This window comes from Chlorocebus sabaeus, chromosome 8 (assembly GCF_047675955.1).
Source record: "Chlorocebus sabaeus isolate Y175 chromosome 8, mChlSab1.0.hap1, whole genome shotgun sequence".
Taxonomy (NCBI): domain Eukaryota; kingdom Metazoa; phylum Chordata; class Mammalia; order Primates; family Cercopithecidae; genus Chlorocebus; species Chlorocebus sabaeus.
The window spans coordinates 30,636,236-30,660,241 of record NC_132911.1 but is presented as its reverse complement, the minus strand read 5'-3'; the positions used below and the strand labels follow the sequence as shown (position 1 = coordinate 30,660,241).

The 24,006-nt window shown below is 36.9% G+C and overlaps 1 protein-coding gene and 1 long non-coding RNA gene across 2 annotated transcripts in view; both read left to right on the top strand.

Moving 5' to 3' along the window:
• Nucleotides 1-24,006, top strand: part of PURG (purine rich element binding protein G) — a 38,075-nt gene that overhangs the window by 12,014 nt on the left and 2,055 nt on the right. The window lies entirely within an intron of this gene.
• On the top strand, nt 954-10,349 carry LOC140712187 (uncharacterized). The gene is made up of 2 exons (XR_012093673.1): nt 954-4,809; nt 5,149-10,349. It is a non-coding gene; the product is annotated as an uncharacterized lncRNA (long non-coding RNA).

The window sequence follows — 24,006 nt, the reverse complement described above, 5'->3', positions numbered from 1 at the left end:
CTGATCAACTATTTCCAATAAATGTCATAACTTTTTAAAGGGATCAGATCACAAGAATGTGGAAGAGCTTCACAGTCTCATCCCTAGGGGCAGAGAGGAGGCAAATTACTATTCACCATGGGTCTACAATTTCATTTTCATGAACCAAAAACAACTGGTTATCTTAGTTTCAAAATAAATCTTACCAGTATTTTTGGAAGTTTTATTGATTTCTTACAACTTTTTCCTGCCATCTTATTGATGTCTCACAACTTTTCCTGCCATAGTCCTCCCTACATCATTCCTCTCATTTTCATATTTAATTACCAAATTTCCTCCTCTTTCTCTTAATTCCAGTGGAATAAACAGATAATTGCTCCATTTACAGATACATATTTTTCCCCATTACTATAGGGCACTAATTTTCAAACTTCAGTGTGAATACAAATCACCTCAATGGTTTGTTAAACCACAGATTGCTGGCCCCAGCTCAGAGTTTCTATTCAGTAGGACTGGTAGGGTGGGGAGAAGACCAAGAATGTGAAATTCTAACAGTCCTGAGGAGAGTGGATGCTATGATCTCGGGGGACCGCACTCTAAGAACCACATTGCTCTTAGCTGATGAGATTTTTACCTTAGCTACAAAAGATAGTGATGGAAAAACTCAGTCAAAACAACTAGGGTATCTGGGTAGAAAGAGGAGACTCTGAGAGCTACTCCTTCTGCCTTGACAAGCTTACAAATCTTGAAACAAGCAACTTTTTAAATAAGTTGACCATGGTTTTGGAAAAAATTATTTTCTTGTCTTTTTAATAACCTTTCTGATTCCCTCTCATTTTTCAACAGCTATCTTGAGAGAAATCAGATAGGAATTAACAGTTATGAAACCTCATGTGAAAAGCTCAGCTTTTAAATATATGGAGACTGATGCATATTTTTAATTTATTATGTAATTATGGTATATAAATCTTGGTAAAGCAAAGTGAACAATTTATCTACTTAAGAATTATTAATACAAGTTTAATGACTATTAAATATTAGGACTTGAAAGATCTTGGAATTAATTTAGTCCCTTAGTTTTCCATTTTGCAACATACATCATGTAGCTCAAATGGTTCATAATTACTAGAATAAGCTAAGTAAACAGAATTTAAAGGCTAGAGCTTAAAATGCTGATTATGTCTTAAGATATATAAATGGTGAGAAATATACTAATTTCCTCTAAAAGCATGTAGTGTTTTTACCATCTTCATGTATCCTCTCTGTACGTATAGAATGGAGGAACTATATACTGTAGTGTGTTTACAGTACCTTTTTTTGTCTGCAATCTCTGCCTCCCAGGTTCAAGCAATTCTCCGGCCTCAGCCTCCTGAGTAGCTGGGATTACAGGCGTGTGCCACCACTCCCAGCTAATTTTTGTATTGTTAGTAGAAACAGGGTTTTGCCATGTTGGCCAGGCTGGTCTCGAACTCCTGACCTCAGGTGATCTGCCCGCTTTGGCCTCCCAAAGAGGTGGGATTACAGGCATGAGCCACCACCCCCGGCCTACAGTACTTTTCTTTAGATTAACAATTGAACTCATTGCCTTAAAATTAGAGACATTGGCTGGGCCCAGTGGCTCACGCCTGTAATCCCAACATGTTAGGAAGTGGAGGCAAGCAGATCATGTGAGGTCAGCAGTTCGAGATCAGTTTGACCTACATAGTGAAACCCCATCTCTACTAAAATACAAAAATTAGCCAGGCATGTAGGCAGGCTCCTGTAATTCCAGCTACTCCGGAGGCTAAGGCAAGAGAATCACTTGAACCCAGGAGGCGGAGGTTGCAGTGAGCCAAGATTGCCCCACTGCACTCCAGCCTGGGCAACAGAGCAAGACTCCCTATCAAAAAAGAAAAAAAATTAGAGGTGTTTCACCTGAACACTCATTGAGCCCACTTTCTATAACTAACATATTTTTAAATAATTTATTCTATGCTTGCCAACCTTGTAGATATTCTGTACTATAATTAATATGTTGATCAAAATTAATAAAACCATATTTTTTTGAGATGGGGTCTCGCTGTGTCGCCCAGGCTGGAGTGCAGTGGTACAATTTTGGCTCACTGCAAGCTGCACCTCCCGGGTTTATGCAATTCTCCTGCCTCAGCCTCCCAAGTAGCTGGGACTACAGGCGCCCACCACCACGCCCAGCTAATTTTTTCTATTTTTTAGTAGAGATGGGGTTTCACCATGTTAGCCAGGATGGTCTCGATCTCCTGACCTCATGATCCGCCCACCTCGGCCTCCCAATAATTAAACCATATTTTGTATTGAAATCTATATAATATCTATAACTATATATAAACCTTAATGCTATCATTCTAGTGGATTACATCCTATTGAAGTATTAAATTAATTCATACGTAGACATTTGGCAGTTCTGCAAGTTCATTGACTTCTCTTAACAGCTACTACCTTTGAATGATTAGCACTCCAGAACACTGAATTAGTTCCTAATTGTGAAAATGATTAACTAACTGCTGACATAACAGAGATAGTCACAAACTCAAATGGATCATTATAGGTAATGTAACTTTTTTAAGACTTCTCTATTCATTTGTATTATGGCTACAAGATACATTTTAGATTAAAAAAATTAAGTGTTAGAATTATACTTTGAGTAGGCTTCAGGCAGAATAAATTTATAGTAGACTTCAGCTCAACATTAGGGCAAACTTTAAGGATTGCGTGACTTCTCTGCTCCTGGAATTATTTAAGGTAGAGACTAGGCACGCACTGAATGTGGGATGTATAAAGGGAATTAAAAAATCAGAAAAGGTGAATTGTTATGGCTCAAAGATTCTTCTCCACTCCAAGGGATTCAGAATTTATTGGAAATAATCATTGGAACTTTTGCCTTCAGGGCCTTCTGTTGATTTACTGGTTTGGATAAAGAAGTGTGATTTCAAATTTTCTAATATTATTGTGAAAACATATAAAGAAAAAAGTCCTTCTTCCCATCCTTTGTTATTGCAGAACAATGTAAGAACTAGGTTTTAAATTTTCATGAACTTTATTAATTACATGACTAGTTAAATAGTATTTATGAAATTTATTCTGCAAGATTAAGTTTACCTTTTATAATTTTCAAAGAAACTTTTCACTTTCAGTCTTTTTTCAAAAAAGATTGTATGAAGGAATAAATTTAGTATTTGTAGTGCTATTTCAAAAGTACCTGCTATAGATTTATTTAGAAAGACATAAGAGGCAGTAGGGTAAATTGGAAAACCAAATTATTGGATATTATCAAATTTTTTCTTTATACAAATTCAGATTAAATTCTGTTTAAAAGTCGAAACATCTGTAATATCTTTCTGCATTTTTTCTTGCACTGCTCAATTCAGTTGGAAAGAAGCAACATCGTTTGCTAATTTCATCTTAAATTTTTTGTTTTAAACAACAAGTTTCCAAGTAAGTTCGTTATTGCTACAAACGCAATCATATCTCAATTCAGGACCTTGTGAATTAATATGAAACTCGATACTGTCCACTTTTTTCTTGTTACTTCTTCTAATCATCTGTGCTTTCTTGTGATACTGTAACATTTCCAGATTTCAAGTGGGCAAATAGTAGCTTTTATGGAGAGATCTGAGTGGTTTAGATGTTATCACACAAACATCTATAAACTATATTGCACATTTCTAAATATTTGGCTAAGCAAATTTTAGTCCTCCACATAAATATTACATACATGTTATATATAATAGATATGGATATATAGTCTCTCTTATAGAGAGTATGTGTAATATATGTTAAGCATATATATTGCACATGCATATATATACAATTTTTTACATATATGTAAAAAATTTTAAAAGAGATCCCAATCCTATTCACCTTTTTCTTGTCCCTCGAGAAGTAGTGGCAAATTGGTTTCATCTCGCTTGTATCTACAATTGATTGGCTGCCCTAAAGTGCTGTGTTCGTATCTACAGGGAGAGGGAAAAAACAGCATTCATGCCAAGTATTTGCTATTTGTCATTCCTGCTTTAGAGACGTGAAAGTTCTCATTGTAGCTCTAAAAATTTCTAGCTTAGCCAGATAGCTGGCAGTTGCAGCACAAAACTACCATGTGACTCACCTGGAATGTGTCTCTTCTAATATGTGAAAGAGATTGTTTGAAATCTCTTTCCTTTTTTCTTTTTTTCTTTTGATCATCTCTCCTTTAAAAGAGCAGAGCATCTCCACTATGCCTCTGAGAAACTAGAATGATGGCCATGATGATGTCATCAAAGACACTCTTAAGTATTAAACTCTACATTTGCTTCTAATAAGTTCTGACCCCCCATTAAGATGACAGCAGTTGCATCCTTTAAGATTTAGTCCAGTGATTCTCAAATATTAGTGTGCAGGTGTATTAAATAAAAATATAGGTTTGGTCCCCATCCTCGGATATTCTGATTTGATTGGTTCAAGAGAGGGGTTCAGAAATTGGCATTTTTCGTTGTCTTACTCATTCTGATACAAGTGGTCTGGAAGCCCCTCTTTGTCATTGACTTAGACTGTGGACTTGCATTCTTTTTTTGTTTGTTTCTTGTTAGACTTGCATTCTTTCTTCCATATCATTTTTCCAACAGAAATTGCTTAAATTTTAAATACTCTCAGTCATAACACCATGGGATGATGATTTTTTGGTTACAATATTAATAAGTAGTATCTGGGGCTCACTTTATTTTATGTATTTATTTATCTGCGTATTTATTTATTTATTTTTGAGACAGAGACTCACTCTGTTGCTCAGGCTGGGGTGCAGTGGTGCGATCTCAGCTCACTGCAACCTCCACCTCCCAGGTTTTTTTTTTTTTTTTTTTTTTTTTTTTTTTTTTTTTTTTTTTTTTGAGACGGAGTCTGGCTCTGTCGCCCAGGCTGGAGTGCAGTGGCTGGATCTCAGCTCACTGCAAGCTCCGCCTCCCGGGTTTACGCCATTCTCCTGCCTCAGCCTGCCGAGTAGCTGGGTCTACAGGCGCCCGCCACCTCGCCCGGCTAGTTTTTTGTATTTTTTAGTAGAGGCGGGGTTTCACCATGTTAGCCAGGATGGTCTCGATCTCCTGACCTCGTGATCCGCCCGTCTCGGCCTCCCAAAGTGCTGGGATTACAGGCTTGAGCCACCGCGCCCGGCCACCCTCCCAGGTTTAAGTGATTCTCATGCCTTGGCCTCCTGAGTGGCTGGGACTACAGGCATGTGCCACCATGCCTCGCTAATTTTTGTATTTTTGAGAGACAGGGTTTCACCATGTTGGCCAGGCTGGTCTCAGACTCCTAGCCTCAGGTGACCTGCCCGCCTTGGCCTCCCAAGTGCTGGAATTACAGGTGTGAGCTACCACGACCAGCCTTGGTTTGCTTGTTTGTTTTTGTTGTTGTTTGTTTGTTTGTTTGTTTGTTTTTTGAGATGGAGTCTCGCTCTATCCCCCGGCTGGAGTGCAGTGACGCAATCTCACTGCAAGCTCCCCTTCCCGGGATCACGCCATTCTCCTGCCTCAACCTCCTGAGTAGCTGGGACCACAGGTGCATGCCACCATGCCTGGCTAATTTTTTTTATTTTTTGTAGTGACAGCATCTCTTTATGTTGCCCCAGCTGGTGTTAAAGTCCTGGGCTCAAGCATTTCTCCCACCTCAGCCTCCCAAAGTGTTGGGATTACAGGCGTCAGGCACTGCACCCGGCCAGGGCTCACTTTAAACACAGAGAAGCTAACTGCATAAATCCAGGTGTTTAAGATTTTGTATACTATCGTATTGGCCAGCTTTCTGGGCAGTGATTCCTGGAAATGCCAGTTTCTCACCCGCCTCGTAAACTCACATTCTGTCTATCTGATCTTACTTGACATCAGTCCACTGGTTTCATACTCCCTGGATTTCACAACCAAACATTCAGCGTCTCTAGAGCCAGGCGACTGGTCTTTCAGTCTCAAAAGTTGACCCTGTAAGTCTCAAATGACATTTCTCAGCCTCTTTTTTTAAAATATATATACAGTATAAACCTATTATTTATCAGGAGTCGAAAAAAATTGCCTTAGTCCATCTAGTCAGTCTTTGAATGCCTCACTTCTGGTGGTTGCGTGTTTGTTTGTTTGTTTGTTTGTTTGTTTGTTTTCAGTTGTGGTAAAAAAAAAAATGCATAGCATAAAATGTACCATCTTAACCATTTCTAAGGGTTCAGTAATGTTGTGTTCAATAGCGTTCAGTGTATTCACCTTGTCATGCAACCAATCTCCAGAACTTTTTTGTCCTCCAAAACTGAAAAGCTATATCCATTAAACAACTCCCCATCTTCCTTTCCCCCAAGCCTGGCAACTACCATTACACTTTCTTCTCAGCCTTTTCTTTAAGCAAGATATTTTCTTAACCCTTCTCCCATCCATAATGGGTTTACAGTTATTGCTATTTAGCTCTCCAAGTATAAACCTTATCTCCTGTATTGTTAGAATTCTCACATACAAAAAGATTTACAATTACAAAGCAATTGTGCTTGTATTAAGATAAGATATGCTTATAATCTTTGAGTGAAGGTATTTTATCCTGGAAGCGTTTCCACTGATGTACAGTGGGAGGTAAGCCTTTATTCCTCTTGAGACCTATGGAACTCACTTTATGCTTCCTGGCTGGTTTGTTATTTTATTTGTTTGTTGAAGGTTTAAGGCTAGAGTTACCGGGACAATTAGGCTTAAATCCTAGAATTTCCTTGGCTTTTTCCTGTGTACATTCTAAGACTGTTTTACCATAACACATTATAACGTAAGTAGTAGATTGGAAGTTTTTCTGGAAGTTGACAAATTAATGTTTACTAAATGATTTCATAATCTTTGTTTATTCAGTATAAAACTGTTTACCTTTAAACAACCTTATTAGAAACACAATTTGGGGGAAATAGGTAAAAAATAAAAATGTATTTTTCTGCAAATGAACTGTTTCAAATGTTATTTTCAAAATCTTTGGCAGTAAGAAAATACTCAACCTGAGCAATACATTTTTTAAACTCTTATTCTGTAAAAGTTTTTCTTTTGAAATGTTTCTCTTCCTCTGTTATTAAAATTTTTAAAGAAATGAATAAAAGCTTAAAGTCTTATAAGCAATATACATCTAAATAACCAAAAATGCTATAATTATGAGTATGCTGCTTATGATCTTCCCATAGGGAAAAAAGTCTCTCTTTTCTTAGCCTAAATTATTTTAGAGCTAGCACAAAAACTGATTGATCATGACTCTTGGATAATGATAACTAAGTCTTGGTTTCATGAATTTAACAATTTATATCAATGCTACCTTATGAGTTTTTCACACAAATGCTATTTGTATTGAACCATTTTAAATAATTCCATAATCTGAAATAATTCAGATTTTTTTTATTTTTTTTATTTTTTTTTTGAGACGGAGTCTCGCTCTGTCTCCCAGGCTGGAGTGCAGTGGCCGGATCTCAGCTCACTGCAAGCTCCGCCTCCCGGGTCCAAGCCATTCTCCTGCCTCAGCCTCCCGAGTATCTGGGACTACAGGCGCCCGCCACCTCGCCCGGCTAGTTTTTTTTGTATTTTTTAGTAGAGACGGGGTTTCACCGTGTTAGCCAGGATGGCTCGATCCTGTTAGCCAAGATAGTCGATCTCCTGACCTCGTGATCCACCCGTCTCGGCCTCCCAAAGTGCTGGGATTACAGGCTTGAGCCACCGCACCCGGCCTAATTCAGATTTTTTTAATGATCTGCTGCAACATATTGGTATTACTGAATCTCATTTTTTCTTTGATTTCCATTATATAATTAGAAATATTTTCTGGGGGAAAAAATACTCCTTGAGTTGAAAAGATTTAGTGAAGGTGTTGTGTTGCAGCTGATTCAGTAATGTTCCAGGCAATTACCTTTTTTTGTTTTCAGTGTTCCCCTCGCTGTTTAAGATCTTTCCTCACTGATCACCATATCACCCCGAAATCACAGAAGTTTATTTAATGTCATGCGTTGGTCAGAGCACGTGATGCCCGAACTTAACCTCCCCTCAATTTACAGCTTCTAACCTAAGCTGGACACTAATATTTTGCCAGTAGGAACCTTTTTTTGAGACAGTTTCGCTCTTGTTGCCCAGGCTGGAGTGCAGTGGCATGATCTCGGTTCACTGCAACCTCCACCTCCTGGGTTCAAGTGATTCTCCTGCTTCAGCCTCCTGAATAACTGGGATTACAGGCGCCCACCACCATGCCTGGCTAATTTTGTATTTTTAGTAGAGACGGGGTTTCACCATGTTGGGCTAGGCTAGTCTCAAACTCCTGACCTCAGATAATCCGCCTGCCTCAGTCTCCCGAAGTGCTGGGATTACAGGAGTGAGCCATGGCGCCTGGCCAGGAACCTTTATATAGTACAATGAATTCCAGCCTGAAAACTCCCCAAGTTCTGAGCCTTTATTTAATAAATATTTACCTAATATATCAACTATTATATTAAACTTACTTAGAATGAAGAATGCCTGTAAGATTTATAATGACTAAAGTTAGTATGCATTATTGTTCTTCAAGCTTTATTCAACTGTACTCCTCTTTAAGCAAGTTTTTGGGTCACTAGGTAACTGTGATTTGGTTTGTTGATCACCATTTATTGTTTGACTCATTTTTTCAAAGACCCGAGTATTATATTTAATGACATACCAAGCTGTAATTCAAGCAGTGCCCTCTATTAAGGTGATTTGCATCTGACTTGAGGCATATTAAATAAAATCTACATTTTATTTGATGCAAATGTTTTCAATTTTATATAAAAAAATCAATCTTAGGTAAACACAGAACTTGATTCTTAAATTAGATTCTTAATAACTCAATTCTAAATGATTAGGAAATTTGTCACAAAATAACTATAAAGTGAATGTGAATGATAAATTACTCAGTATATCTATGCTATAATAAACCCCCCAAAATTAGTTGTATATTATTTGGACTACTATTTCAATCATTCAGAAAATTGTGTTAAAAAATCCTTGCAGTCTTGCTGCTGACCTCATGGTGTGCAGTAGTGTGGTACAGAGGTGATGCACTGTCTTTCAGAAGCCTTGGATCTATGCCTTCTAGGTGGGCCTGGGGCAAGTCATTTAACCTCTGTGGACCTCAGCTTGCTTATACATAAATTGAGGAAACTGGATCAGAGTGACGATCTCTAAGAACCCCTTCAATTTCTGTATCCCTGAAGTCAGTGAAGCGTCTCTTAAAGTTAGTTTCTACTTTCTTCTTTGGCCTTTTCTCATTTTCCTCCCACTCTCCTTGGTTTCATCTCTCATCTGACATTTATTGACCATCCTTTCCTTCTTGGCATAGTTCATATTTAGTTATGGCCACTTTACAGTGTTGCAGTATGCTGCTTCTCTGCCTAATTTGCCCGGTTCCCTTTTTTACCCTGCCATTTAATTTTACATATAAATTATCTTGGAACTAACACAAAAGCTAGTTGATCGTGATATATTGTATATATAATCAGTAAGACTTATCTTTTGGCCCTGTACACAAAAGTTTTAAATAGGCAATTCTTCCAGTTCCAAGAGATTTTTTTAGACACAACCTAAAACTTGATAGAGTATATTTTAAACTTGTTTCCCATATGAAAAATCCTATCTCCTTAACTTGAATTTAAGTTTAAACGCAGAGACTGTTTCTTCCTCTTTTGTATTCGCCTCTCAACCTTGTGCTGGGCTGATTACTTAAATCATCTCTTTTCACTTAATCACCAGTATTCCTGTTCCTGTTTTGTCTTTGAAATCTCATTGCTTCAGGATCACAGTACTTAACAGACAAATCTAAATGGCAACAATTGTTAATGAAAGTGATAGTTTTAAAATGTAACAAAAAATGCTATGTCATCTTTATTTCAAAGATGACTCACAATTAAGGGATGATTTGTTGCCTGCACACCCTAAATTTTATTTCAGAAATATTATTTCCCTTGCTTAATGGGTAAGTGATGCTGTTCCTCTACTCATTCAAGGGACATTGAGTGGCTACTTTTTGCCAGGCTCTGTGCTAGGGACTAGGGATACAATAACTTAGGAAAGACAAATATTTCACTGCCATTAGCTCTAAGTGTGCCATGTCCAAAGTTATTTGATTCAAAGCAGTTTTTGGAGCCTAATTACAGTATCATTTTGTTCATTCAACAGATAAGTATTTGATTATCTGCCATGTACCAGACAGTGTGTTGGTATATATGGAAGTGTATTTGACGCTATCTAGTATAAAATGCTGTGCATTATTTTTCCCTTAACAATTTATCCTTTAAATATGATTAACTATCTACGTACTGTCATAGTGCTCAAAATATATTTCATTGATGCAGATTTACAGAAATACAATGATACTATTTTAAACAATAATTCTGTCTTCCTCATTCCAAATCTGCCTTGATGTCCTAGGGTGAAAATAACTATTCTGTTTCGTCTCATGTGCCATTGTGTTCAAGTGGTAATGACTACCTGAGTCCTAGGTTGGAGATGATTGTGAAGCTCCATTCAAGCCCATGGTAAAAGACTGTGATGATTTCTGTATGTTGATGGGCAGTTAGATGAGGAAAGGAAGGAGTAGTTATATACATGTCACATGTTAGCCCTTCCTACCCCAGGCTTTTGTATTCATCCTCACTTTAATTTTATTTCACTCTCATTGCATATGCAATATATTCACAAATTCTTTTTCTGCTCATATGTTTGGATTGACAAAAATCCATCAGTGTTCTCAGCTATGATGACTATCTCACCAATGTCTTAGCCAACCAAATGAGATATTACTAACACCTCTGTGTTAGTAAATCCACAGTTGTAATAATTTTCACTATAGAGACACTGCAATGAAGACAATTAATAGATAAATTCAGTTAATCATGAGTACAAAAAATGTGTCCTGAAAGTTTTCCATAACTGGTCATTAATTATGAAATATTTTCTAATTCAATAAATATAAAAAGAATGTGTAATTTTAAATTATAATAATTTACATATAGGTTAAAATCTTTTTCTAAGTTCTTTCATCTATTATACCTCATTGTACCCTGATGAAACTCCTGATTTAGATTAGTTCAACATGACTATCCCCACTTAACAGTTGAAGAAAACCAAAGCCCAGCAGGTGAAATGATTTGCCCTAATCACTTAGCTGCCTAATGAAAATACCAGGGTTTTAACAAGCCCACTGCTCATTGAAGCCTTTTATATTAATAATAACATAGAAATTTAAAGAGGTAAACTTGAAATCAAAATTTGGCAAAATTAAGCATATATGTTTATAGCTCATTTAAAGAGTTTTTTGAAATGCAATCTCAGTATTTTTTTTGCTTTCATCACATCTTTAGACTCAATTCTGCACTCAGTACACTGTTGGTTTTGGCCCTGGCAGAAGGCCTAGCAACTCATTACATTGGTGCTCATGTCTGTGCACCAGCTGCTTGCCATCCTCAGCCTCTGCCTCAAACTCTGAGCCTTTGTCCTCTGTGCTTAAGACTCCCTGCCTGAGCTTCCCACCATAGCTAATCTTCCAGAATTTGACCTTTCCTCACCTGTTAACCCAAATCTTGTCATGGCACCTGCATTGAAGAATAACCCTCCAAAAGTGATATCGTTTAGAGGATTTAAGAGGTAAAACTACTTCATTTGCATAATAAGTTTGGTTAATTAAACATCTAGTAAATCTTTTCCCTGCATTCTTTTTTTTATTTTTTTTTATTTTTTATTTTTTCGAGACAGGGTCTTGCTGTGTCACCCCGGCTGGAGTGCAGTGGTGCGGTGTCGGCTCACTGCAGCCTTGACTTCCAGGGCTTAAGTGATCTTCCCGCCTTGGCCTCCTGAGTAGCTGGGACTACAGGCGTGCACCACCACACCCAGCCATTTTTTCTATTTTTTGTGGACACGGGGTCTCACTATGTTGCCTAGGCTGGTTACCCTCTACATGCTTATGAACAAGAGATAAATGACCACATGATAAGTTAGAAGCAGACTTTTTCAGAAACCTGTTTGAAAGCAATGATCCAGGTTTTATGAAACCTGCTCAAGAACCCACTGTTCTTCGTCTTCATCAGTACCATGATTACAGTTGTTGACAGTGAAGGCCCTAGAGCACTGCAGTGTTCTCATTTGCGCATGCAAAATTTAATCATGTTTATTAAGCTGTATTTATTAAAGCAGAAAATCAAAATAATACATATTAGAAATATTTCCGTTTCAATAGGATTAAAAGCATACTGTTACCTAGGAATTGCTGTTAAGTAAATGACTTCGCTCCCTGACATTCCCAGTTAACCATGGTTTTGTAGCAGTACTGAGGAACTAGCAGGCTAAATTCTGAATTCTTACATGCAGATTGAATTATTCTGGGTTTTTTTGTGTGTGTTTTTTCGTTTTTTTAGAGACAAGGTCTCTGTCACCCAGGCTAGAGTGCAGTGGTGCAATCTCGGCTCACTGCAACCTCCACATCTGGGGTTCAAGTGCTTCTCCCACCCCAGCCCCCCGAGTAGCTGGGGCTACAGGTGCATGCCACCACACCCAGCTAATTTTTGTATTTTTTGACAGAGATAGGGTTTCACCATGTTGGCCAGACTGGTGTTGAACTCCTGACCTCAAGTGAGCCACCCATCTTGACCTCCCAAAGTGCTGGGATTACAAGCGTGAGCCACTGCGCCTGACCGAATTATTCTGTTTCTGTATTTATGGCCATAGAAGTTTCAGATTGACTTAATCTGCACAAATTATCATATAGTTATAAATATAAAAGTCTGATTGATACGGCTAAGATTATCAAGGAGGAGCCTGATAGGAGTGCCACACTTGCCTTTTGCCAGGAGAAAAAAACAACAATGATTTTAATTGACTTCCTCTACCCCCTTAAGCAATAGCAGTAATTTCAGCTGTATTTTTAGGTATTGGATCCCTGAAAGTTATCAGGCAATCTCAGTGGCCTACTATAAAGTGTAAATAGAACAGACCTTGGTGTCAGCCAGTCCTGGGTTCAAGTCCAAATTCTGTCCTTTATTGTATAATTTGGAGCAGTTTATATAACTGTATAGAGTTGTGAGAATTTATTCATTCATCATTCATTGTATATTGATCAATCACCTACTGTGTGCTGGGCAATCTTCAAAGTTCAGAGGATTATATTGATAACAAAATGTAAGGTTCCCTGCCCTCACAGAACCTAGAGTCAACCAGAATTCTCTTTAAAATGTTAAATGCTACCGGGCGCAGTGGCTCACACCTGTAATCCCAGTGCTTTGGAAGGCCGAGGCGGGTAGATCACCTGAGGTCAGGCATTCGAGACCAGCCTCGCCAACATGGTGAAACCCCATCTTTACTAAAAATACAAAAATTAACCAAGCGTGGTGGCACGCATCTGTAATCCCAGCTACTCGGGAGGCTGAGGCAGGAGAATCGCTTGAACCCAGGAGGCGGAGGTTGCAGTGGCAGCGAGCCGAGATCCTGCCACTGTGCTCCAGGCTGGGCAACAAAGCAAGATTTCATCTCAGAAAAAAAGAAAGTTAAATGCCTTCAGGTACATAAAGCTGTTAACAAAATGTCACGTAATCAAAGCATTTAGTAAATATTAATTAACGTCATTATTAATTCTTTCCAACCCACAGAACGGATGGTTCCCTGGAAAGTATAACAAAATTATGCAAAATTCAAAGGGAGCCTCATTTTACCATCAGAACCTTTAGTTGTAGCAGCTGCAAGGGAATTGGGCTGCTTATAATCTCACGAAACTGTTTTCAGTCAAATATAAAAGTGCACAATTGTGCAGGCAAAAATTTCTTGCACAGGAAACAAAAAGCACTAATTACAAAAGAAAAAGACAATACATTAGACTCCATCAAAATTAAAACTTCCTACTCATCAAAAGACACCATTAAGAAAATGCATAAACTATCCACAGACTGGAAAATAATTGAAGCATAGTTTTATTCCTAGAGGAAATCAGAACAGCTTTGTTTTTTTCTTTTTTAAAAAAACATGATCATTACGCTGTCTGCATGATTGGGGGACCAATTGCTCCAGCGCTGAAAGGATTACATTCACCTATTTCCTAGTACCTACAGTTTTTCTCATCTAGATCTACCATCGACTTTGATCGTTTTTTCCCTGAAGGTGTGTTTGGGGGTAATATAACATTCTCATTTTACAAGAGATAGAACAAGTATTTGTATGACTTTGACGTCAGTTAACTAGTCGTTTCAGAACTTGAACTAGACGTTATTAAGTAGTCCTTCCACTGTTCAGTGTCTGTTTCTCTGATTACACTGATTTGGCTTCAAAATCAGTGAGATTATATAGGCGTCATTCCGAATATTTGTTTTTATCCTTCAACTAGAAGAGTTTTCTCACCTCTTTATTTTCAAGTTGAAAGCATTATTATAAGAGTATGTTTATGGGTCATTTGACTCTGAAAAAAAATAGCTTTTTGAAGGTTGATGCACACTTTAATCTTCAATTTCAGGATAGTAAAGAACCATTATAATTTAAGCCCCAGTGACTGTCATAAACAGCTTTTACCCGACCACCATCTTAATACTGAGATTTTCCTCTTTCGTATTTGAACATATTTTTTCTATCATCTAGCTCTTAGAACTCGATTTTCCTTTGATACTAATGATTCCTCTCGCTCTCAGAAATGTTGACATGAAATACCACATGACTGTCCTTTTTGTTGATCCCAAAACTTTTTATTGTTCACTCTAGAGAAGCAGATAATGTCCTTTAGTGTCACTAATTGAGTTTTTAAAAGGAAGATTTGATAGCTAAGAATCTGTAGTATCAATTTATCATTTTTACAATTGGGTCAAGATATATTTATGCAATTTTTTATGTTAATAGCATAATAGCAGTAGCAATATAATGTGTGGCTTGGGAGTTTCAGAGCTTTTTAAAAAAAACTAATTAAGTATGTGCCTATGCTTTTCCTTTTTAACCATATTGAATGTGTAATGTTGAGTTAGAAGACACTGTGAGGTAAGAAATGGCAATTCAAGGGGAATGAGAACATTCGTTTATTTATTCAACAAATCTGTATTGAGTTCCTACCATAGGCCCAGCATTGTACTAGGGAAATTGCTCACTACTTTTATTTTTCCCCTCTAACCTAAGGTGGAGATGATAATGAATAATAAAATTACATGTTTTAGATGTGTTTGTATGTTATAGGTGGATTTGGGATAGCAAATGCCTTTGGCGGGTTTCACTTGGAATTACAAAACGAAGTAAATTAGAGAAATAATTGTCTGACTTCTGATGATAGGGTTTTTTTGTTTTTTTGTTTTATTTTGTTTTTTGTTTTTTTTTTGAGACGGAGCTATTCTCCTGCCTCAGCCTCCTGAGTAGCCGGGACTACAGGCGCCCACCACCACACCCAGCTAATTTTTGTATTTTTTTAGTAGAGAAGGGGTTTCACCATGTTGGCCATGGCTGGTCTCGATCTCCTGACCTTGTGATCCACCCCCCCCCCCTCGGCCTCCCAAAGTGCTGGGATTACAGCCATGAGCCACCGCGCCTGGCCTTCTGATGACAGTTTTAATTTTGTAGATGAATATTTGGCATGACGTGGATAAATTCTGTCGAGGTCATTACTGTTTTCTTCTCAAAACCAATAGAATTTTCTCACTTATTTATTTTTAGAATTGTCAGATAGAATTGTCAGATAAGTTATTTCTGTAGGAAACTGGGAATTCATTGGATATTTGACTCTGAATGTAACCTCTGTAAAGCTGATGAATGAGTAGCCCCTTAGATTTGAAGTGGTAAGTTAGTCATAAGTTAGGCTCCCAGACACTGGCATTCAACATGATTTTGAAGTGTGATAGACCATATATACACTTGACTGTGCACCAAGCAGCATAAAGTAAAATCTTGTTTCCTTCCCACCTAAAGTTTTAAGTGCATCAGTCTCCTTTCTCTACTCATGGTGTCTTATTGCTCCACTAGTAGCCCCTGATATAAAACCCGTGTCCTCCATAGAGAATTAGTCATGAATCCCTTTCCAGAGCATGTTGTTCTCTACATGGTGGTTTGAAGGGAGAAGTTTTGAAATGAAAAAAAAAAAAAAAAAGAAAAAGAAAAATGCCAAGGAGCTTCTGATGCCTTAGAAGGAATGTTGTGTTTCATTGTAATGCATTTTAACGTTTTTTATTAAGATATAATTTAATGAAATGCTCAGATCTTAGCATGTCATGCAGTCAGATTCGATGAATTTGAAGACACATTTCTGTCACCCTAGAAAGTTCCCATGTACCCCTCCCTGGTCAACACTCCCCCAACCCTGACTTCCAAAAGCAACCACTGATCAGATTTCTGTCACCACAGGTTAGCTTTGTCTATTCTGGAATCCCCTGTTAATTGCATGTATTTTTCTTTTCTTTGTTTTGTTTTGTTTTGGTGACAGGATCTCACTCTCACCCAGGCTGGAGTGCAGTGGCACGATCTCAGCTCGCTGCAACCTCTACCCCCCAGGTTTAAGCAATTCTCATGCCTCAGCCTCCCAAGTAGCTGGGACTACAGGCACATGCCACCACGCGCAGCTAACTTTTGTACTTTTTGTAGAGATGAGGTTTCATCATGTTGCCCAGGCTGGTCTCAAACTCCTGAGCTCAGGTGATCTGCCCATCTCAGCCTCCCAAAGTGCTGGGATTACGGGCCTGAGCCACCATGCCTGGTCTGCATGTATTTTTCTCTATTTGGCTTATTTCACTCAACATAATAATTTTGAGATTGTCCATGTTTTTGAGTCCGTCAGTAGAGTGTTTCTTTTATTGCTGATGATACTTTTTTAAAACAGGCAAGAAATAAGCAGATCGTCACTGAATATCTTGATTGACACGTAACTACTATTAAAATCATGGCAGCAAACCTGTAGTAAGAATGCAGGGGGAGAAAATATCCTCTTATATTAATATTAAGTGACAGTACTTCTAACATCTGAACAACTTTCCCACCTTAATTAGCGTTATATGCATCAAGAGCTACTCTTTTGAAAGACTGAATTATTAAAAACGGAACCTGAGTTCACATCAGCAATTGTAACAGCCATAAAATTAATACTGTTTCCGTCGCTTTATAGTTCTGCTTTGACTTCAGAAACTAGTTGTGAAAAATAATCCCATTTAAGGATATTCTTTCTTTTTTTTTTTTTTTTTTTGAGACAGAGTCTTGCTCTGTTGCCCAGTCTGGAGTGCAGTGGCACAATTTTGGCTCACTGTAACTGCAACCTCCGCCTCCCAGGTTCAAGCAATTCTCTTGCCTCAGCCTCCCTAGTAGCTGGCACCTGCCACCACGCCCAGCTAATTTCTGTATTTTTAGTAGAGATGGGTTTTCACCATGTTAGCCAGGCTGGTCTCCAACTCCTGACCTCAAGTGATCCACCCACCTCAGGCTTCCAAAGAAGTGCTGGAATTACCTGCATGAGCCACTGTGCCCAGCCAAGGATATTCTTCTTATAGTATCTCCATTATCAAAACATGCTGGAAAGAATGCTTTACTTGTTTATCAATATGATGATGCCTTAGGAGGTTTTATGCCCCCTTAAAATTATGTAATTTAGACCTGATGAACTCAGTTTTATTATTAGAAACTCATTTTGATCTGTAATTTCAGGCAAATATTATATAAATGAAACAAGAGTAGATACAGTAACAGCAGCATCCACATTGCATTTTTGTTCTTCTGAAAGTCCTAATTAAATCGTTTGTCATGTTATGCAAAGATTCACTGAGATTCTGGGGAGTGGCAGTAAATTTAAGCAAAGATTATGCTGTGATTCTGGGGAGCCATAGTAAATTGTATACCAACAAATCTAAAGGGTGAATTTTTACTTTCTGCTTATTGTCTTTTTCAAGAAAATTCTATAGTTACCAAAAAAGTGGCTGAATTTCGACATAATAAAGGAGAAGATTGAGCTGGCCTTTTGCTAGTCCACCCCCATTCTTACCATCTTCACCTTCAAGACTGAAATAAGGAGCTGCAGGAGTACAAAGGGATCCCAAAACATTGTCACATACCAGTAGCCATTTTCTTACTTTTACAAATAGTTAATATGGCCTTTTTTTTTTTTTTTTTTTTTTTTTTGAGATGGCGTCTTGCTCTGTCACTCAGGCTGGAGTGCAGTGGGGCAATCTTAGTTCATTGCAACCTCCACCTCCAAGGTTCAGGTGATTCTCTTGCCTCAGCCTCCCAAGTAGCTGGGATTACAAGTGGGCACCACTATGCCTGGCTAATGTTTGTATTTTTAGTAGAGATGGGGTTTTGCCATGTTGGCCAGGCTGGTCTCAAACTCCTGACGTCAATGATCTGCCCGCTGTGGCCTCCCAAAGTGCTGGGATGACAGGTGTGAGGCACCGTGCCCGGCCAGTTTTCTATATTTATACAATTATTCAGCCAGAAAAAATAGCAGCCATATAGTACTATAATGCTTATATCACTTCAGTGGGAAAAGAAAAATAATGGTATGCAAAAGAAATAAGAAATGTAGCCTGATTACTGAGAGAACACTGATAAAGTTTCAGATTATTCCCGTTGTTGAAACACTTCTCATTCGCTTTTCTCATTTCCTTCACCTCCCACTGAAATACCTGCGCTTTCCTTTTCCCCTGTCATACTTAACTTTTTTCTTCAGGTTCCTAAGTTGTTTCACCATCTTCATATTTCATTCTGATAATTCCAAAAATACTTAAATGAATCTTCCCTTTAACATGACCTACTTTAGTGTAGAATTTGGCCTAAGTCTCATTTCTCATACAAAAGCAGTTACATTTGAATTACCAAGAGAATCTTGTTGGTATAATTTAACCCAGAAGGGCAACTTACAGTGCTGTCATACTAAGCCTCAAGGATATATCTTCTCAAGATTGATAAGTGCTTTTGAGCAATCGCTCGAAAGTATGAATTGAAGTCTCTAAACAGTTCATTATCGTTTGGGTTGTAGTAATTAATTTTAATTAACTGCTGACAATGTTTGTTTCCAGATGAAAAAATGAGGATATGGTCTTTGTTCCCATTTGAATATGAACAGTGCTATCTATTTAATGTTAGAAAGGTAAAAGAGATCTCGGCCGGGCACGGTGGCTCATGCCTGTAATCCTAGCACTTTGAGAGGCTGAGGCAAGTGGATCACCTGAGATCAAGAGTTCGAGACCAGCCTGGCCAACATGGTGAAGCACCGTCTCTACTAAAAATACAAAAATTAGCCAGGCATGGTGGCGGGTGCCTGTAATCCCAGCTACTTGGGAGGCTGAGCCAGGAGAATCATTTGAACCCAGAAGGCAGAGGTTGCAGTGGGCCGAGATCATGCCATTGCACCCCAGCCTGGGCTTCAGACAGAGACCCTGTCTCAAGAAAAATAAAAATAAAATAAAATATTTTACATGGTATCTTTGCAAAAGGAGTAATGGTGGTTTAAAGAAAATGTTTAATACAGTTGTTCAAGAGTTCCAAAACATCAAACTTTTTGGATTCAACTATCCTTTTCTTTAAAAAAAAAAAGAAAATCTATTTTGAATACTGTACAGATTCCCATCTTATCAGAGGAAGAACTAGTTAGCATAATATAGAATTTTAGAGCTAGAAGAGACTTTCAACATCATCACGTCTTACCTCTCAGTATTCAATAGTTCAATATAATTATTATCTTTTTACAGGTCTTAACTTTCCTGCCCTAATTTCCAAAACAATGAAGAACCAGTAGTCCCCAGATCCACTTCGTGTATATGTGTAATTGTCTTTTAATTCCCTCTGATATTCTCCATATTCATGCTAACGATTGCAGCTCTGAGGATTATTTCCTTGATTCATTATGCCTGAATTAGCTTAAGAAAAGAATAGTCTACCAGATGCACAACTTTTAATTTAAATGCTTGGCAAAGGTAAAGATGAGTAATTCAGAGTTTTAGAAGTAGTTGTAGTAATAGTCAATTGTGTCATTGGTACTCTGGAAAATATATCATATGGTTTTTGCCATAACGATTCAGGAGTGAGTAATACTACCCTATTCAAGAGTAATACTACCCGATTCAAGAGTACCATTTCAAGAGTGAGTAATACTATCCTATTCTTTAAGACAAGTAATACTACCCATCCCATTGTATGGGTGAAGCCAAAGTGAACCAGCACAGCTTTTTGTGGGGGTTAGGGGTAGGAGAGTGTTACAGTGAAGTTCTTTGTTTCTGTTTTCTCACTCTCATTTCTCATTCATTCTTTAAATCAATAGATATTTATTTTGCCTGTGGTATGAGCTAACAGTTTCTCTGGGTCTGGATAATATAGCAGACAACAAGATCCAGTCTTTGGTCCCAAAGAGCATACAGTATAGGTTCTCACAACATGGACAATGCTAGATAACTGCCCAGAGAGCAGAGAAGTTACATAGGATCATTATCAACCTGTGCACCTGAACCACTGCACAAGCAATGTATTAACTTTGCCTTGTTCATTGGGATACAGTGAGAAATAACTGTTATAATTCGTTGTGAAGCATTTTGGAAATGGAAAGAGCTACAAAGCAGCTGAATAAAAGAAAACAATATTAAATTATAGGGTGGAAATGATTCTCATAGGTATGTTCAGTATTTATGTCAACACTGTAGGACCACTACCACGGAAAAGCTATTTTAGGTAAATACAGTTGCCTAGCTTTTACAAAGTTGAGAAAATACCTGTGTGTATTAACAAGATAAACTGTGGAATCTTATATTATTTTGGGTATTACGTGAGCTAAATATAGTTGGAATATCACACATACTATGAAGTTTCTATAAATCTGCAGCTTCTATTAAGAGTTTCTGTATTTCAATGTTTATCAGAAGTATTTCTCCAATATTTAAATGCTGAAACTATCCAAGACTATTATTCACAAACAATGGATTATATTCTAATACTCAGAAACTGTAGGAAGGTTTGTTAAATAAGATGAATATCTGTCCTGTGATTAACCTACCAGTATGTTGGGTTCGGGGGAGCTATCAGTGATTTATTATGCCTGATCTTTTCTGATTTTAGTTATGTTTTTAAAGTTTGTTAATTCTCTCAGAAGATGAGGATGCCAATTTATATCCCATTGTACTCCCTCAAAAGATGAATTTATAGAATGGGCCATGTCTTTAAGATGCTTTTATATAGTCATTCTTATACCTAAGATTCAAGGAAGGGACCCATTTAGACAGTTATTTAATGTTCTTTGACTATGAACTAATCCTAATTTTAACTTTAGTACTTTTATGTTCTTACCAGCTTTCACCCTAGTTAAATGGGGCACTACACCGCAGAGTTTAGCCTGTGGCATAGCAGAGCCCAAGTCATCTGTCACAGAGAATCATAATCTTACATTCTGTCTCTCCTCTGAACAATAGAACTTTGGGGTGGGGGAGAATCTTAATTTATAATGAGGCAACTCTAGTTTTATCACACTCAGAAACAACAAAAATATTCAAAATTTAACTTTCTGTGCATTCCATTTATTTGCAAATATATATCAATATGATTATTACATGAGTAAGAGATCTTCATTTTTTATTGTCATCCCTGATTTGCCAAATTAGGTAATATGGAGAACCTCCACACAGTTGCATATTATTTTACTTGTTCCACATGTTGGTGCTTTGTTCTCTACTGTCCTTTTGTCATTATATTATCTCTGAACATTTCCATTTAGTGTTTCTATTTAGAGTAAAGAAATAGAAGCATGAAAATTAATAACCCATGCATCAGACATTTTTGCTGGACTTTATAGGAATAACCAGTTAAGGCTAGAAACTTCAGTGTTTAATACTGTTTTCAAAACTTGATTGTTACATATATTGTCAGTTCAGTGATTGAAGACAAGATGTATATGTAGACAAATAGATAAAAACAGGGTAATTAAACCAGTGTGGGGTTTTTTTTTTAATTTTAAAGGAAAACACATGTGACTTATGTGCATTGCATGGCAGAGTATTACTAAAATTTGCCTAAAGAAACCATCATGATGTGTTCAGGTTGTATGGTAATGCTTTGACTATAGAGTACTTGGATTTGAATCCTCATAATCACAAAGGCTCTTAACAGCTGTTTAAAACAAAAAACAAAGACTATACTGTTTCTAGAAAGTATCATCTTCTTGGTTATATTTGTGCTAAATGTATGAACCTGTACTATACCGGTATGAAAAAGTAAACTGTATATGTATTTAGATTTTGAAAAGTAGCATTGTGCATTTTAGAAAAACATTTGGCAACTTGTGGCACTTTGGTAAAGGAATGTGCAATTATAAAGGTTAATGCCATTTGATTTTTTTTCTAATTCCCAGTAATTATTCTTACTAGGCTTTAGAGTCAAAACCAAACCCAATTTTAAGACTAGCACTTTTTTCCTACTGGTAATTCCTGTTTTTGTAATTACATGGAACGTTTAACTTAAACCATTCTTTGCAATGAGTTTTAGCTTTCCTCCTCGATCCTAACTTCAAAACCTTTAACTTAAGAACCATTTTAAATTAATCCAGTGGTAACCAGAAGAATATTTTAAGTATCATGACCACTTAATCTTGTGCCTGATTTTAGTAATTTTCTGATAAAAATAACTGAATTCCTGGAAAAGAATATTCAAACATTTTAATTAGTTTTCATTGGTCATAAATAATTGAGTAGTTGATGTCCATATAGTCATAATTTATCTAAACTCTGGAGCTGCCAAGGCAACTAAGTACACAGAAGTGCTTAAAACACACCCATATCCCCTAAAGAGAAATGACAAGACTTGGAAGAATCAAAATTCTGTATTATTATGGGTATCACATATATATAAGCTATTTTATATATATATATACACATACACGTACATTCTATTAGGTTACCAGTATTTTACTGTCATGCACCCATGGGTAGTAGAAGCAAAATAAAAATAAATATAAATGCTTAACTTTAGATGTTGGCACCAATATAGATTATGCATAAGCTGTTGCAATAAAAAATGTTCATTGTGCCTGTACCTGAAAAATTTACCTTAGGTTTTCTCTGGCCTTTTTTGTTTAGGCCTGCATGATCATTTTAAATGTAAAGATAGCAGGATATATGAATGAATGGATAAAATGATGGCTCTGTTTGCCATGGGATTAAAAATTCTGTTGAATTTTCTGAGGGGCATTGGCTGCTGTATATTACGTCATAAACTTATTGTTCACAAGCAACATGAGTCTATCACAGCATTTAGAAATTTTTTTCCCACAAAAAGAATTCAGAATTGACAATTCAAATTTGTAATTTTAAGCTGCTAATTATTAAAATTTATTAATATCTTATGGATTGAAGATTACATGAAATAAAAGTTACAAAAGAATGCTAATTAATAACGTAACTCCATATACTATCAAACTTCTGATAGCATTGAGTTTCTTATAAAGCCTTAAAATATTTTAATGATAAATTAATTACCTAGAAAAGAAGGCACTTTATTACCTTGAACTAGCTATTCGTCTGTATAGAATATGTCAAAAATCCCTTAAATTATTCTTTATCCTTTTATAAATTTATCCTAGTTACATGTTTTTCTAAAGCCTCTTATAGTATAATGTGTTAATTCAAACTATTGTAAATTAACAGAAAAATTGTTAACGATATAACCAATGAACAATACAGACATAAAACTCAAGAATAACAAAAGTACATGTGATAATAAGACTGTTAGTCTAAGTTAGTCTACAATCATTTGAGATTTTAAAATGTCAAATTTGAAGAGTTTTTCATTGAACAATTTTTGGACGGTTTTTATTTTTAAATCTTACTTTTAATTGGTACTACCTTGTCTTGAAATGTTGATCAAATGTAAAGGCAATCATTAAGCCGGTCCATTATAATTCAATTTTGCTTTAGTTGAGATTTTTTAGTGTAATTCTAAAACATTAAAACATCCGTTTGTTTCTTTTTTGCTCAAGTCAGCCACACCTGGTGAACTATCAAATTTAAATCATCAACATGGATGTGCTGCTGTGTATAGCTGTTTCCTCTTCAGAAAATTAGTACTTGATTTATACAAAGAA